The following is a 16060-nucleotide window of genomic DNA, read 5'->3' on the forward strand; positions in this document are numbered from 1 at the left end:
ACGCGATATTCTTAGATTTTAGTAAAGCGTTTGACAGAGTTATTCATGATAAATTGCTCAATAAACTCATAAATATTAACCTTCCCGACATTTTGGTCTCTTGGATTTCCGATTACTTACATAACCGAACGCAGTTCGTTTCAATTGACGGTTTTGATCCCTGCAGTTTTCCTGTAACATCAGGTGTGCCTCAAGGAAGTGTTCTGGGACCCTTTCTCTTTCTTTTATATATAAATGACATTGTCTCCGTAATTGCTCCTGGAACTCAAATTACGTTATTTGCAGATGATGTTGTCTTATTTCATGAAATCAGATGTGTACATGATCAGGCTGAGTTGAATTCTAATCTCATTAATGTATATAAGTAGTGCACAAATTTCGGCATGACTGTTAATACCGATAAAACTGTTTATCTTTGTGTAACGCTTAAGAAAACTCCTCTCAATATACATATAACCTGACATCTCTTCCTTTGAAACAGGTTGCTAGTTACAAGTACCTAGGAGTGACAATGACTAATAACCTCTCTTGGAATCTGCGCATTGATAACATTTGTTCTTCAGCTTTCCGCTAACTTTGCTACTTAAGACATAAACTTCGTAATTCTCGTCCTGTCAAACTTGTTCGCTATTTCACATTCAAACGAACTAAGCTTGAATATTGCTCTATTGTTTGGGATCCTTATACTATGCTTAACATTAAAAAGTTAGAAAGGATTCAGCGAGAAGCCTTTAGGTTTATCTATTCCAAATTTGAGTATACTGATTCTCCTTCTGAGCTTATGAAAGCTAAAAACATTGAGCTACTTGAATCGAGAAGAAAAAAACGTCGTTTGAATTTTTTTAACTTACTTAACGGTAAAATGGCTATTGATCAGACACAGTTTCTTTCCCCTTTGGCCACAAGACCTACGTGACATTACCAAGCACACTTTCTAACCCCTTACTTTGCAAGAACAGACATTTATAAGTTTTCCTTTTTTCCGCGTTCTGTGTCCGATTGGAATAGCCTAACGGAACCTTATGACGCACTATATGACTAGATGATTATGCTTTTTGTGTTCTTTCCTCTGATACTATCATGTTTTTTTTTTCTTGTTGTTTTCTCCTTTTGTGTAAAACAGACATTCTGTAAATTGTATTGCCCGTCCTGCTTGGACCAGATTGGTCTGCAGTATGTAATAAATAAATAAATAAATAAATAAATAAATAAATAAATAAATTTGTAGTTTTTCACTGACTTTAGCTTCCCATCGAGTCCTGTTTCTACCCCTGATTTAAAGCAAATAACCGCATTTCCAAAAGTAAGTCCTGCAACCATTACACCTTTCCACACAGCCGGAGCACCTCGCACCTATTGTATCACCATAGCGCTCTGTGCTTCATTGTGGCTGCATTTCTCTTCCCCTTCACTGTTATTGTTTTTTTTTCTGTGTTTCCATATGTCCATTACCTTCGTTTATCCATATACCAGGGTACTGGTATATGGATAATCGAATCTTACCCGAGGTATTTCCTGGCCCTGTATTGCCACTGTCTGTTAACTGTTTTCATTTAATACCATAACACCTGATTTCCTAACACTAAATTTCGAACCGAAATTTTTGCCTTCCTGTCCACAGATATTAGCCAGACGTTGCAAATCACTTTGGTTGTTAGCTAACAATACAATGTCGTCCGCATAAAATAAACCTGGAAGCTGCTGCTCTACTATTGTACCCGCCTGTTTGTATGACAGATTAAAGCCGATATTACTTCCTTCTAGCACCCTCTCCATCATCGCCATGTACATCACAAACAGCAGTGGGGATAAAGGGCACCCCTGTCTCAGTCCCTTGTTGATATTGTTACGTGTAGAAAGACACAGACGAAAGAGGCTATTTACAGGCTATTCACACTGGACTGGAGCCAGAGCACCAGGCCGACATTCACTCGCTCGAAGGACACAGACCCACTTCGTCGTCGTTCTCGCGGCGGCTCGTCTCTCGGGTATCTACCGATAATATCGTAATACTACCCCCCGGCGGCAAAAGCGCCGTCACGGTGCTTTTAAATATCCAAGGCACGTGGGGAGTTGTAGGGCTTGAGTTGGGTGACGTGGACAATGTCACTGGTTGTCACACCGAAGGACGTAGTGGGCGTGGCTAGAACAATTTCATAGGTGACATCGGTCACTTGGCGGAGCACGCGATATGGGCCGGTATAACAGGAAAGCAGTTTCTCACAAAGGCCAACTTTACGCGATGGTGATCCAAAGCAACACGAGGGTGCCGGGCGCAAAATGGACATCACGGTGACGGAGGTCGTAGCGTCGCTTCTGTTTGTCTTTAGATACTTTTAGATGAACGGGCGCAAGTTGACGAGCGTGGTCAGCACGGGCGATTGCATCACGGGCATAAGTGCTAGTTGAAGCTGTGGTGGATGGAAGCACGGTGTCTAGTAGTAGCGTTGGTTCGCGGCCATACAAGAGGTAAAACGGGGAAAAGCCGGCAGTTTCGAGACGGGAAGAGTTGTATGCAAAGGTAATGTAGGGTAGAGCCAGGTCCCAGTCACGGTGGTCGTCTGAAACGTATTTGAATAGCATGTCTGTAAGGGTGCGGTTCAAACGCTCAGTGAGGCCGTTCGTTTGAGGGTGGTAGGAGGTAGTAAATTTATGCTGAATGGAGCAGGCCCGCATGATGTCGTCAGTGACTTTCGCCAAAAACGTACGGCCATGGTCTGTTAGCAATTGACGCGGAGCACCATGCATCAAAATGATATCATGTAGAAGGAAGTCCGCAACGTCAGTTGCGCAAGTGGTCGGAAGAGCGCGCGTTACGGCGTAGCGGGTCGCGTAGTCAGCCGCGACTGCAAACCACTTGTTTCCTGATGATTCCGGAAATGGGCCGAAAACGTCTAAGCCAACACGATGGAAGGGCTCCGCAGGGATGTCGAGCGGCTGCAGGTAACCAGCGGGGGGCTGGCAAGGCTTCTTGCGTCGTTGGCAAAGTTCACAAGCGGCGACGTAACGTCGTACGGAACGGGCAAGGCCCGGCCAGAAAAAACGGCGACGTACACGGTCATAGGTTAGAGATACGCCGAGGTGTCCTGCCGTTGGTGCATCGTGGAGCTCTTCTAGAATGGTTGAGCGGAGGTGTTTAGGTATGACAAGTAGGAACTCAGAGCCGTCCGGATGAAGGTTACGACGGTACAGAGTACCGTCGCGGAGGACGAAGAGGCGTAGAGTGGCGTCGGCCGGAGAGTGTTCAAAACGGTCGATGAGTGCTCTGATGTAGGCGTCACGGCGTTGCTCGTCGGCGAAATGAAGCAGCTGCGACACAGAGAATACACAAGCAGCACTGGTAATATTGGAGGAGTCAGGGTCGTCAACAGGGTAACGTGACAGGCTGTCAGCGTCTTGGTGCAGGCGGCCAGAGTTGTAGACCACAGAATACGAAAATTCTTGTAGTCTCAAAGCCCATCGACCAAGCCGGCCTGTAGGATCTTTTAGAGATGAGAGCCAGCAGAGAGCATGATGGTCAGTGACTACGGAAAAAGGGCGACCGTAGAGGTAAGGACGCAATTTCGCAACCGCCCAGACTACAGCAAGGCATTCTCGTTCCGTAATGGAATAGTTCCGCTCCGATGGTGTGAGGAGGCGGCTTGCATAAGCAATAACGCGATCCTTCCACGTTGACGCTGGGCTAGACGGCACCTACGCCATGACCGCTGGCATCTGTACGCAATTCTGTAGGGGCATCAGGGTCGAAGTGGGCGAGAATGGGTGATGAGGAGAGAAGAGTGACGAGACGAGAGAAGGCGGCGGCTTCTGCAGTACCCCACGAAAATTGTATGCCTTTCTTCAAAAGATTAGTGAGGGGTCTAGCAATAGCCGCAAAATCTTGAACAAAACGACGAAAGTACGAGCATAGCCTGACAAAACTTCGAACGTCTGCGGCTGTCTTCGGAACCGGAAAGTCTCGGACAGCGCGAGTTTTGTCGGGATCAGGCTGTATACTCCGGAAGCATCAACGAGGTGGCCCAGAACAGTAATTTGGCGGTGGCCGAAACGACATTTCGACATGGCCGACATTCACTCGCGCCAAGGGCACAGACCTACTTCGTCGTCGTTCTCGCGGCGGCTCGTCTCTCGGGTATCTACCGATAATATCGTAATACTATCAACTTTCTCCTCCCTCCTCATCCCTTCGCATTCAACGCAAACGGTATTTTCTAGGTAAATCTATCTCAAAAGCTGTAGACAATCGTCACCTAAGCCTTCCCCTTCCAGAATATCCCACAAAATGTTGTGGTCTACGTTGTCATAGCCTTCTGCAATGTCTAAAAAGGCCACATATAACGGTCTGCTTTCTACTTTTGATATTTCAACACACTGAGTAGGAACAAGAAAATTATCATCCAAACGTGTACCTATTCTGAAGCCATTCTGAAGTTCTCTCAATATGCCATTATTCTCTGCCCATGCTTGTAGCTTTAATTTGATTGCCTGCATTGCTAGCCTGTATATTACCGATGTAATGGTCAACGGTCTATACGAGACAATTCTATCTTTCTCCCCCTTACCTTTATAAATTAAATTCATTCTACTTTGTCGACAACGTCTGGTATTCGTCTATCTCTTAAAATTTTTTCCACTGCTTGCACCAGATCTTCCTTACTTTTTGGTCCTATTTCATTAATTAGCCTAACGAGAAGCTCGTCTAGCTCTGTGGCTGTGCGCTTAGGAATTTTTGCTTAGGATTTCGAGTGGAAATTTGTCAGCCCTAGCTCCTTTTCCACCTGGGTCTCTTTCATGCTCTTTTTTTTTTTTCTTCAAGTCCAACCTCCTCATTGCCTTGGAAAGATTCAGCTGTTATCTTTCGGATGTAATTTATTGCCGCTTCCCCGTCCAGTTTGTTTCCATCTTCGTCTAGGATATGTTGTTGTATTGTTGTTGACTTCTTGCATGCCTAATAATTGTATGTGATTCCAAAATATTCTAGGCGCAGCCTTCTCATCCTCACGTATTTCTGATCAACCAACGTTCACTTTCACCTTTTATCTTTGCTTGCATTAGTATTTGAACCACAGACTTTTTCTCCCGGTACATTTCCCATTTATTGGCTACTTCATCCTGCGGCAACTGCGCCTTCTTTGCCTACTTGTGCTCTCGGGATGCTTTCTGTCGTTCGGCGATTGCTTCTCGTATCTACCTGTTCCACCAGCTTTTCGGTTTCCTTTTCCTTTCCAACGAACATGTTAATAAAGGGAGAATCAGGGAGAATTTTTCTTCAACTGTGAGGCTTTTCTTTCGAGGAACCCGTATGTGTTTCCTTTGTAGCAATTGCTACGTTAGGGTGGATGTCTGATTCTCCCTTTATTAATTACTTCTCTCCACCTTGCGGGTTTCCGCAGAACTACTACGTCAAACTCTTGCCTTTGCTTCGAGTTGTTCACAAATTCTATAGTTACTCTATATACAGTAACTCTAGAAAATTCGACTTCGCTCTGCCATCGGCTAACCGCCTGGTTAGCTCAGATGGTAGAGCGGCTGCCCCAGAATGGCGGTGGTCCCGGATTCGAGTCCCCGACCAGGACGAATTGTTCTTCAACTGTGAGGCTTTTCTTTCAAGGAACCCATATGGGTTTCCTTTGTAGCAATTGCTACGAACGGGTGGATGTCTGATTCTCCCTTTATTAATTACTTCTCTCCACCTTGCGGGTTTCCGCAGAACTACTACGTCAAACGAATATGTTGTTTCTCTTTCCGTATTTCTGTCGTTATTAGACTTAGAAGTTCACTATATTCCCACTGTTTACTTGGCCATTTGCCAAGTTCTTTCTCGACTCTAGTGACTACATTTGTTATTTGTTCCGCATTCAAATTTGGACTGGCCATTTTGCACTCCTTGCTCTCTTCCCGACTACATATCCCGTTTTCAAAATGATGCGTTTATGGTCACTCCTTATGCTGCTATACCCTTTCTCATCAATGATCATTTCTCTCAACTTTTCACAAATTCCTTCTGTCATAGATACGCCGCCCGTCTCACTGCCCCCTTCTGGGCATAGAGTTTCCTATTATATACTAGAGGAAACTCTGGCGTTGCAGTCGTTGACCCCAATGTTTTTAGATTCCTAAAAACGTTGGTTGACCCACCATGGGAATGATGTACTCCAGAATGATGGGAAGTACATGGATTTGTCTGATCTTCGTGCTTGTTGATTCAAACATTTTTGTGGCTTTGTATATTAATCTGTATATGTTTTCATTGCCGTAAATTTCAGAGCAATCTATACTCTTCGAAATGCAGAAGACGCATGAAACTCTATGCTTCTAGGCAGCATGGTAATGTTGATCTTTTCCTTCATGGCCTTGTCCGCTTAGCCATCCACCTAGCCGTCTACGGCGGGTATTAAAACACTGCTAATATTTCGCGTTATCCACAAGCTTTATCCCCACACCTCTGCCAGTAGTTCTTGCAGGCACTACAATGACTTCGCTAGCCTAGACCACATGCTCTGGCGTTGCCCCTCGTTGCGAGGCACGAATGAGGACGAGTGGTTCTCCTCTAGCAAGAGCCCCGATGCCGGGGCGCAACTATGGGCTCTCCAGAGGGCCCATGATGCGGCGGTGACTGTCCCAACGTGGGAGCGGCCTGCAGCGCGCTTGGTCGCGTACCTCAGGACTTTCATTAAAGGGCCCCTGAAACGCTCAGACAAATTTTGTAGACGCGTATAGGGTATAGCTAAAGTTAATCATTCGCACCACTATTTGGGTGAAACGTCTCACATTAAGAGAGCTGCGCACGATTACAGGTTACCTTCATCCATAGTCATGTATTTTCTCCTCAACTCGTTCGCCAAGTGATCGGGGCTAAGCTCCGCCTTCACTTAAAGCCCTTTAAACTTCGTTGTTTAAGGGGATTTACCTTCACTGGCTATGCGTCATGATGGCACGTCGTGTCGTCGACATCCGGTTCTCTAGGAGCGAGCGCGCGAAGCCTCTCCAAACTCCCCGCAAGACGCGTGTCTCCGCAGGCTGCTTTGGCAGTGGACCCCAAGCAAGAGCTATCGAAGCAGCGTGCGTTGCGAGCATTCTGTCGCAGCGCCGAACGTGTCTGGTATTCCGGTAACCACAAACGAGCTGGGTGTTTCGACGGATGGCTGGATGCATAAACTCAAACTGATAAAGGAACTTTAGCGTAGACGTGCGTGTAAAACATTTACAAAAACAACGTGTTAACGATTGCACTCCTGCGAAAAATTTGGGGGGTAAGAAAGTAAAGAAAATACATTTTGTTACTGTTACTGTGTGTGGTTGAGCTCTGTGCCACCACGTGGCTGCACCGTGCAGACCATTCACATTTGCGCTTCTGCTCATCCCGAGAAATGTACGGCACGGTGAAACGGCCAGGCCCTGTCCCCTTGCGCTTGCGTTTACCGGACTCGCGAAACGATATTGCGTTAGTAACCTTCCGGTGTAAAGTGACGGCCGCAAACGCTGCTGATGAGGCCGATGCGCTGCAGCCAGTCCACTCGTCTGCAGCCTTACAGAGGGACACGATGTCGCAGCTTGACATATTGCCAGTCGCTACGTTTGCGCTCCACAACGCAACAAAGTCGAATCATAGTGCTCGCGAAAAGACTGAGACCGACTCTGACCGCGGAGCTCTCGAAAAATGGAGCACCTTGTAACTCAAGGAGACGACGCTTGCTGTGTGCCGGAAGTGATTATAAGTGTATTGAGTAATTGTTCTTGTGGATTCTCTTTCTGTTACTTTCTTCATCATTTGTTCACCATAAAGATGGAAAAATTATCGATGACGAGCCCTGGGTGGCCAATCGGAAGGAAGGAAGGAAATCAACTTTATTCGAGGTCCTGCAGGCCACGAGAGCTTTGGGCTCTCATGGAGCGGGCGTCTCCCACGACGGGACCGGGAGAATCAGTTTCCTGGCGGTATATATCGTGGACCTGCTGGACGGCCCAGAGTTGGGGAGCGAGTTCTTTGCTCCGGATTGCTTTTCCAAACTTGCGCTCGTCCGGCTACGTGAGCTTGCGAGCACGGCCAGAGTAAATGATAGACGTTAAGGGATGCATTGCGATTGGGGCAATAAGACTTGCCGTAGAGCTCAGGCATGTAATGGTGTAGTCTGTTTTGCGTGGGGTATGTGTCTGTTTGTGGCATTCTGAGTGTAACCGCTTGAGCTCGAGTGAGCGTGCGGTGTGGCGTGCTATACTCTCGACATTGTAGGTAGTAGTGTTTAGTGATTCCATTGTATGTAGTGGAGATGTCCTTGCTCTCCGAGTGGTCGGGTGAAGCCGCGCGGTCTGTAAGCGCGCGCGCAGCCTCGTGCCTCGTGCCGATCTTTGGTTCTAAGTGTGTCGGGAACCCGTATATGACGTGGTTCTTCTCTTTCTTTGCGGCAATTCTGAGAGCCTGAGCGCAGACCGTGCCCTTTTGGAAAGCTCTGATAGCGGCTATGGAGTCGCTGTAGATATGGGATAGCTTGCTCTATGACGTCAATTGGGTGATTTACGTCATATGGATAGGGGCGGCTGAAAATTCCACCGAGCAGTGTGGTGTGATCGGCAGCGATGTACGTTTTAAAGCCTTATAATAAATTACGCGCTTTACGCAGATCACTTAGATGCGTCAATTAATGATCAGAAGGACCTAGTCTAACGACTCAGTACGTTTGTACAATATCGTCAAAATCATTTCAGGGTCCCTTTAAAGTTTTGCATACATCCATCCATCTAGCATAGTTGACTATTTCAAATATTCCAAAAATATTGGGTTTACAACTAGCGATTATTTGATGCAAACAGAATTTAATAGGGTGGTATTCGCTTCGTTTCGCATATTTGCCCACTACTACTACCAACGTTCTTAGACATACTTCAGGTTCACAGCTCCCTATGCGAGCCCACGGGCCCATACACTATCACGGCCGCTCGATAAAAACAAACCTCTGCGTTTTCATCGAGCGGCCGCAACATATGCGCTGGCCACGATGGAAGAATACTTCCATCGTGGCAAGTCTATCTTCCACCGTGGCGCTGGCCGACGTGGCCGCAGCGGCTGTCACTGGAACTACCAGCGCTGCAGTCGCGTCTTTCGTCTGCTCCTGCTGCGATGGGTCGTTTTAACTGGCCTGTACCGCTTGCCGTCTGTAAATGTAGTTTACATACGCACTCTGAGGTTTGTGATAAACCTGCCGCGCTTAAATAATAGCAGCTTTATTGTGTCAGTGTATCTGTGTTTTAATATAGGGGCCCCAATAGTTTGGAGCGCTAAAGAGATTTGCGGGTGTTAGCGTTGGGGCACGCAGGAGTGAAGAGATTTAGAATAGGGCTTTGCGTTTGCGAATAGCGTCCTGCGCTGACAGCGCCACTATGGCGTCAATGAAAAGTTATTAGAAATAATTAAATAAAATATACCATATTATGATAAGAATTTTGACTTGCGTGTATTCGCGTTTAATTACAATTTAGAGGTTATTCTGTAAGCAGCAAACAATTAGTTGCGCTTAGTTTTGAGCAAACCAACTTTACGTGCCTTCACCAGCCAAGCTTAGCCGTGTTAGGCCTACGAGCCATAATAAAATCCACAATCGGATTCGGAATCAGCGGCGTCTAATGAATCAGTCTTCATAACACATGCTAGTTGAGAGAAAGCGATAACCGCAGTCACTTCTCCTAGCCTGCGAAGTGCACGCGTTACCACGAATCGAACCCAGTTTGGTGCTAGCTTAGAGCCGTCGCTTCGATGGATGCCGCCATGTTTGCTGACGCAAAGCTTTTGGAGCCGCTATTTGGGCTCCCGCTAAATCGGTGAATTAGCGTTCCCAACGCAAAACCCAAACGCAGTTTGCGTCTCGCGCATGCGCAGTGGCATCGAAGCTATTTATTTAGGGCCCCTATTCACGCACGGTGCTTCATCTATTATGATTGCTGCGATTCGTCGTTTGCCACACCTAACCTGTACCGCTTGCTCGTTAGCGAATGTGGCTTAGCTGCCCGCTCAAATTTTTATGCCAAGGTAAATGAAAAAAAAAAACGATATTTTCCTGTGCCGACCTCGAAATGCATGTGTGGCTGGCGCATCGAGGCTGTAACTGTACGGCGCAAATGGGCGGCCGGGTGCGACGATTCGGTTTTCCAACCAACTTTTCCTATAGTCAGAAGCGCCGCACCGGTCTGCTGAGTGCTTTCTTCAGGCAGCGTATTCACACCATACGTAATAAAGACCAGCGCCTGTATATAATATGCAGCGGTATTAGGAAAATATTGCGCGCGTCTGGAGATCTTAAGGTGCACCAAATGTTACTCCTCTGCTGGTAAGTTAACTCTCGTTATTTTAATGCATAATTTTTTTTTGGCGAGTCCCCTTGCAAAATCTGTCACGCGAAAAATGTAATGCCTTGTATCGACACAAAAATACGTAATTTGCGAAGTTAAGACGTACATTTAATCGGTAAAGCAGTATAAATGTAGATGATTGGTATCTGTATGCGCTATAGATAAACGATAAAAAAACGAAATTCCTACCTGGAAACTGAATGTGCTCGGTGAATTTATCCGCCGGCCATCTGTTCCGTGTTTATTAAACCTAATGTGTGCATGCCTCTTTACATGCCCCCCCCCCCTCCCCTCACGTTCAATGTGATCGACAGGAAGTGGCAAGAACCGATTCGACAACTGAACACTCATGGGTCAAAGGATTATTTTATTTTCGACGATCAAATTTGACAACGAACATTGTGAAGTCTTTTATTTGCTTTAGCAACCATTTTACAAAGCAATCTTGCATTTTTTATTGGCGGGTCACGTGCACGTGCTCTGTAAACGGTCGTTTTATATCGTTCTTTCTTTTTTCTTTTCTATTTTGTTAAGTAAATGCGCACGATCACATAAAAATAGATTAGTCATGTCAACCATTACAAATATTCACATCAAAATGCAGGCACTCACAGATGGTTTCTCCAGCCTGACTGGGGTGTTCCAGAATAAATCGCCGAAAGCAGAATTCGCTAAAGTGTGATGAATTAATGTTTAATTCTGTACGCGTTCAATAACAGTGAATATGCCAGAATTGTTTTGAACGACCTCATATCTCTGCGAATGAATGGGCGTGTGGGGTACAGAATCACGTACGTTTTAAGCCACAGGCATTTTTCTTCATGGTATTGCCCATAGTTATGTTTCTGTAGTCGCTTGAGGGTTGTGTTTGGAGGCTTGCTCGAACAATGTTGCCTCTGCAGCAACACATAATGTTCACAAGCTTTTGCAAGTACTGCACTATACTGTTTGTGGTGCACATATGATCTTGTATGTCGCTGTTTTACTTTGGCTTGATGTTATGAACACCTGGCCGTGCTTAATTGTCAAGCCGTCTGCTTCTCTGATGATTATTTCAATTATATGCTTTTGTAGGTAATATCCTGTACTTCTCTTGAAATCCTGTACTTCTCTTGAAATATTTAAAAATCACCTTAAGCATCATTTCCTGCGATAACTTAACTACGATCTGGCGGTGTACCTTTGACTTTTCTCTTACATGTCATTTCTTGTATTTCATCCATGCTTTTTTCCGACTTTCTTTTATAACGTGCTTTTTCGTGCTTGATTGTAAATGACATGTCTAATGATTTATTTGATCTGTAGATGCTGTTTATAATAATGCTAATTTGCTGACTATTGATATCACCATCAATGTTGTTATTATTAACCGAGGGTCCCACTACAGTTCTATCACTTTGGGACCCTCGTCTGTATATTTGTCATGTAATTACTTCTTTTTTTGGAACCAATAAATCTGAATCTGAATCTGTTTACGCGCCGAGCGAAGTGAAGTGTAGCTGATTTCAAATCGCTAAGGCCAGAATTGAACTATAAAAGCAGTTTCGTTCGACCTAACTGCTTACATTTCAGTTCAGGTCCACCGGTAGCGAGTGCACGAACTCGACGGCGCCAGGTTAACCTTCGCTGAACAGGATCAACATTGGCTCAAACTTCGCGGGCACGGGTTGTAGGGTTAAAGCTTGTCCATTTCAACTTAGTAGGCTTGCCTGACTCATTTTGAGCACGATTAATTATATATACAAGCGAAGACGCTGTCGCTGTTGTGTTGTTGGTACGACTGCCGCTCGCGCGGGGTTCGGTCGAACGATGCTCGGCATGCAGACTTTGCCGGTGCCTTCGACAAGAAAGCCTGTCGCAGTACAACGCGCGCTCATCGGTTGCGTCGTTGTCGACCTGTTATGATAAAAAGGTTTCAGTGACGCACAATAGTCGGTCGATCATAGGAGTGAGCGTCTTGTCGGTCTCGTATCGACCCAGCACCTTACGAGTACGTGCAGTCAAGAACGCGCTGCCGCTACCGGCAAGTGAAGACCGACGCTGTAGAAAGACTTCGTGAGATGTCGCCTAATGCCCCAACCACTGGCACGCGCTGGAAAGCTTCGGCGCGCGCCGAAGGGTCAAATGCGTCAACGCGTCGGTCGCAAACGCGCTGAAGCGGAACGTCGCGCAGCGATTATATAAGTGCAACGCACGGGCTTTTCGTTAAATTAGCGAGCCATTCGTGAAAGGCGGCAACTACCTGGCTCATGGCGTAGTCCGGACAACTCGGACGATGCCCTGGCCGCTTTCTCTTTTAAAGTGGAGTTGCGGTCTTACGCTACGCACGTTTTCGGCACCGCACCGACATCGAGCTACCAGTAGAATTTCAACGCGGTACAGGGCACGAGTGTTTGCAGCAGCGCGCATCCGAGCATTATTTTTATGCGAAGCATACTAGCCGCACAACCACGCTCTTCCTTGCTACGCCGCGCGCGGCCGCGTAGCTACCATATGACGTCATAACAGCTGCAAAGCCGACGCTTAAGCTTCGCTTTAAAGAGTGGAACGCGACAGCGTTCCCGTCGACCCGCCAAGGGGTGTAAGACAATGGGCTACGGCGCTGCGACTACGCGTCCCGCATCGGACGCGGTGAGCGTCGAGCAACGCAGCGTTCGGCGCGACAACGAAATGTGCGCCCGAGCAAGCGACGCGCGCCTGAGCCTTAGAAACACCTCGTTTCTAAGGCAACACCGCGTTCACTAGAGGCGCTTTTGTACCGCTTTGAAGCATCGAACTCGTGGCTCAGTGAGACCGGCAATAAAGAAAAAAAATGGCTGTGGCTTAGCTAAGGTTAAGCCCAGGATGCGAAGCATACTAGCCTCTATTTTAGTTGTTGAACCACTTTTAGTTCATGGTAGAGTGTATAAGCGCGACTTGGACGAGGACGAAGAAAGAAACAGATACACAGACACGGCGCTTCACTTTCAACTAGATATTTTATTTTCGCACGCATCGATAAATATATACCGTGCGAGCGGAAACAAACGTGACAGCAAAAAAGAACATTGAGTGGTACATTTCGTTGAACCGGACACGTGTGCAAGGCAAGGGAAGAAAGGGAAAAAACATCTACTACAATTGTCCCGAAGACAAGCCAAGGAATCGTATCTCCTTTTCCGAAAGTGATACCGAAGGTTTGCTTACGCACTTTTGCTGTAATTTTGCTATCTCGTGTGCCTCTACAATCTCCCTCGTCATCCTGCTATGAGCCTTATACAGAACGGAAGTGCTTTCAAACATGGGCTTGCAGGAACAATCTCGGCAGTGAATGCCCAAGTGACCCGAGATTACCTTATTGACATTGTATTGATGCTCCCTTAATCTATCGTTGATGCATCTGCCGGTTTGACCAATATACGTATTTCCGCATGAAAGGGGGATGGCATAGACAACGTTATGAGTACAGGTTACAAATTGTTGGCGATGTTGGGTAGAACATGAGGGCCTTTTGTTATTTTCTGTGTTAACCTGTTTGCATAGCTTTTGTAGACGCTCAGGGGCAGAGAAAACTACGTCTACTCCCGATTTCGCCGCTATTCTTCTGAGATTATGAGAAATGCAATGAATGTATGGCACCACAGCAACTTTCTTTGCTCTAGCATTGGTACTACTTGCATTCGACGCGTTTTTGCATTTTTTGCTTAAGGCCTCCGCGACAGAAGTTAGCATGCGCACCGGGTAACCAGAATCTGCCAGGCGCTTGGCCTGCTCTTTGAGACTGGCTTCCATTTTGTGGTCACATGACTTCGTCAAAGAATTGTTGAAACACGATGTCACTACTGCGCGTTTTACAAGTTTTGAATGAGCAGAATGAAATGGTAGGACTGGCTTATTGCCTCTCGGCTGATAACTCCAGCATGTCATTTGTGGATGAAAGTACAAACCCAAGTCTAAAAACCTTATGAAATTGCCTATGGGGACTTCATGTGTCAAAGACAAAGGGGACAACACTTTAGTGAATGAGATTACGGTTTTTGAAACCAGTGAGTCAAAATTGTGTGATTTGTTATTTAGAATGATTAGAAAATCGTCAACGAATCTGAACACTTTCGCGACATCGGTGTCATTTTTTAGACGTTCATCAAGAACCTGGTCACGGTTAGCTAGAAACAAGTCACTTAAGCAGGGAGCAATACATGACCCAATGCATATGCCATCTTTTTGTTTGACAACATTTCCTTCCCAAGTCGCGTAAGTCGAGTTAACATAAAAACGAAGAAGTTCTAAAAATCTGTCGCTAGTTAAACCACAAGCGTTCTGAAAACGAACCGCCCCAAACTTGTCAATGCTATCAGACACACATTGCATCACGTCATTCTGTGGGAGGGAATAGTACAGATCTTTTAAGTCAATAGAAAAAGCGACCATATCTCTGTTTTGACAGTCTTTAAAGAAATCCACTACTTGTTCTGACTTAGTCACCAAAAATGGGTCGTCGATTGGCAGGAGCTTTAAGTGCTTCTGTAAGTAGGTCGCTACATGTTTCTGCCAAGTAGCATTCTCAGACACAATCACTCTGAGGGGACATTCCGGCTTATGCGTTTTTGCAGAAAAAAACAATTCAAGGTCCCCCTTTGTGCCGAGTCGGAAAGGTGTGTATCAGAGGCTGTGGATGTGCTTACGCGGTCCCGTCCCCTTAGCGAAAAGTTCTCCTTGAACAGGACTGTTAAGTTCTTGAAAGACAATGCGCTCACGCTCATCCCTGCGGATAAGGAGGGTGGCTTCGTGGTGATCAACAGGACGCTGTATAGTTCAAAGGCTCGTGAAGCTATTTCATCAACTTTCAGGGTCCACAAGGACGTAACACTTAAGAAAGTGCAAAATGAAGCTAAGAAGCTATGCAGAAGCTTCAAACTAGATGGCTTATCCCGGTCTATTGAAAAAAGCACAAAGGGGGACCTTGAATTGTTTTTTTCTGCAAAAACGCATAAGCCGGAATGTCCCCTCAGAGTGATTGTGTCTGAGAATGCTACTTGGCAGAAACATGTAGCGACCTACTTACAGAAGCACTTAAAGCTCCTGCCAATCGACGACCCATTTTTGGTGACTAAGTCAGAACAAGTAGTGGATTTCTTTAAAGACTGTCAAAACAGAGATATGGTCGCTTTTTCTATTGACTTAAAAGATCTGTACTATTCCCTCCCACAGAATGACGTGATGCAATGTGTGTCTGATAGCATTGACAAGTTTGGGGCGGTTCGTTTTCAGAACGCTTGTGGTTTAACTAGCGACAGATTTTTAGAACTTCTTCGTTTTTATGTTAACTCGACTTACGCGACTTGGGAAGGAAATGTTGTCAAACAAAAAGATGGCATATGCATTGGGTCATGTATTGCTCCCTGCTTAAGTGACTTGTTTCTAGCTAACCGTGACCAGGTTCTTGATGAACGTCTAAAAAATGACACCGATGTCGCGAAAGTGTTCAGATTCGTTGACGATTTTCTAATCATTCTAAATAACAAATCACACAATTTTGACTCACTGGTTTCAAAAACCGTAATCTCATTCACTAAAGTGTTGTCCCCTTTGTCTTTGACACATGAAGTCCCCATAGGCAATTTCATAAGGTTTTTAGACTTGGGTTTGTACTTTCATCCACAAATGACATGCTGGAGTTATCAGCCGAGAGGCAATAAGCCAGTCCTACCATTTCATTCTGCTCATTCAAAACTTG

The sequence above is a fragment of the Dermacentor albipictus genome, chromosome 2, assembly GCF_038994185.2.
Source record: "Dermacentor albipictus isolate Rhodes 1998 colony chromosome 2, USDA_Dalb.pri_finalv2, whole genome shotgun sequence".
Classification (NCBI taxonomy): Eukaryota; Metazoa; Arthropoda; class Arachnida; order Ixodida; family Ixodidae; genus Dermacentor; species Dermacentor albipictus.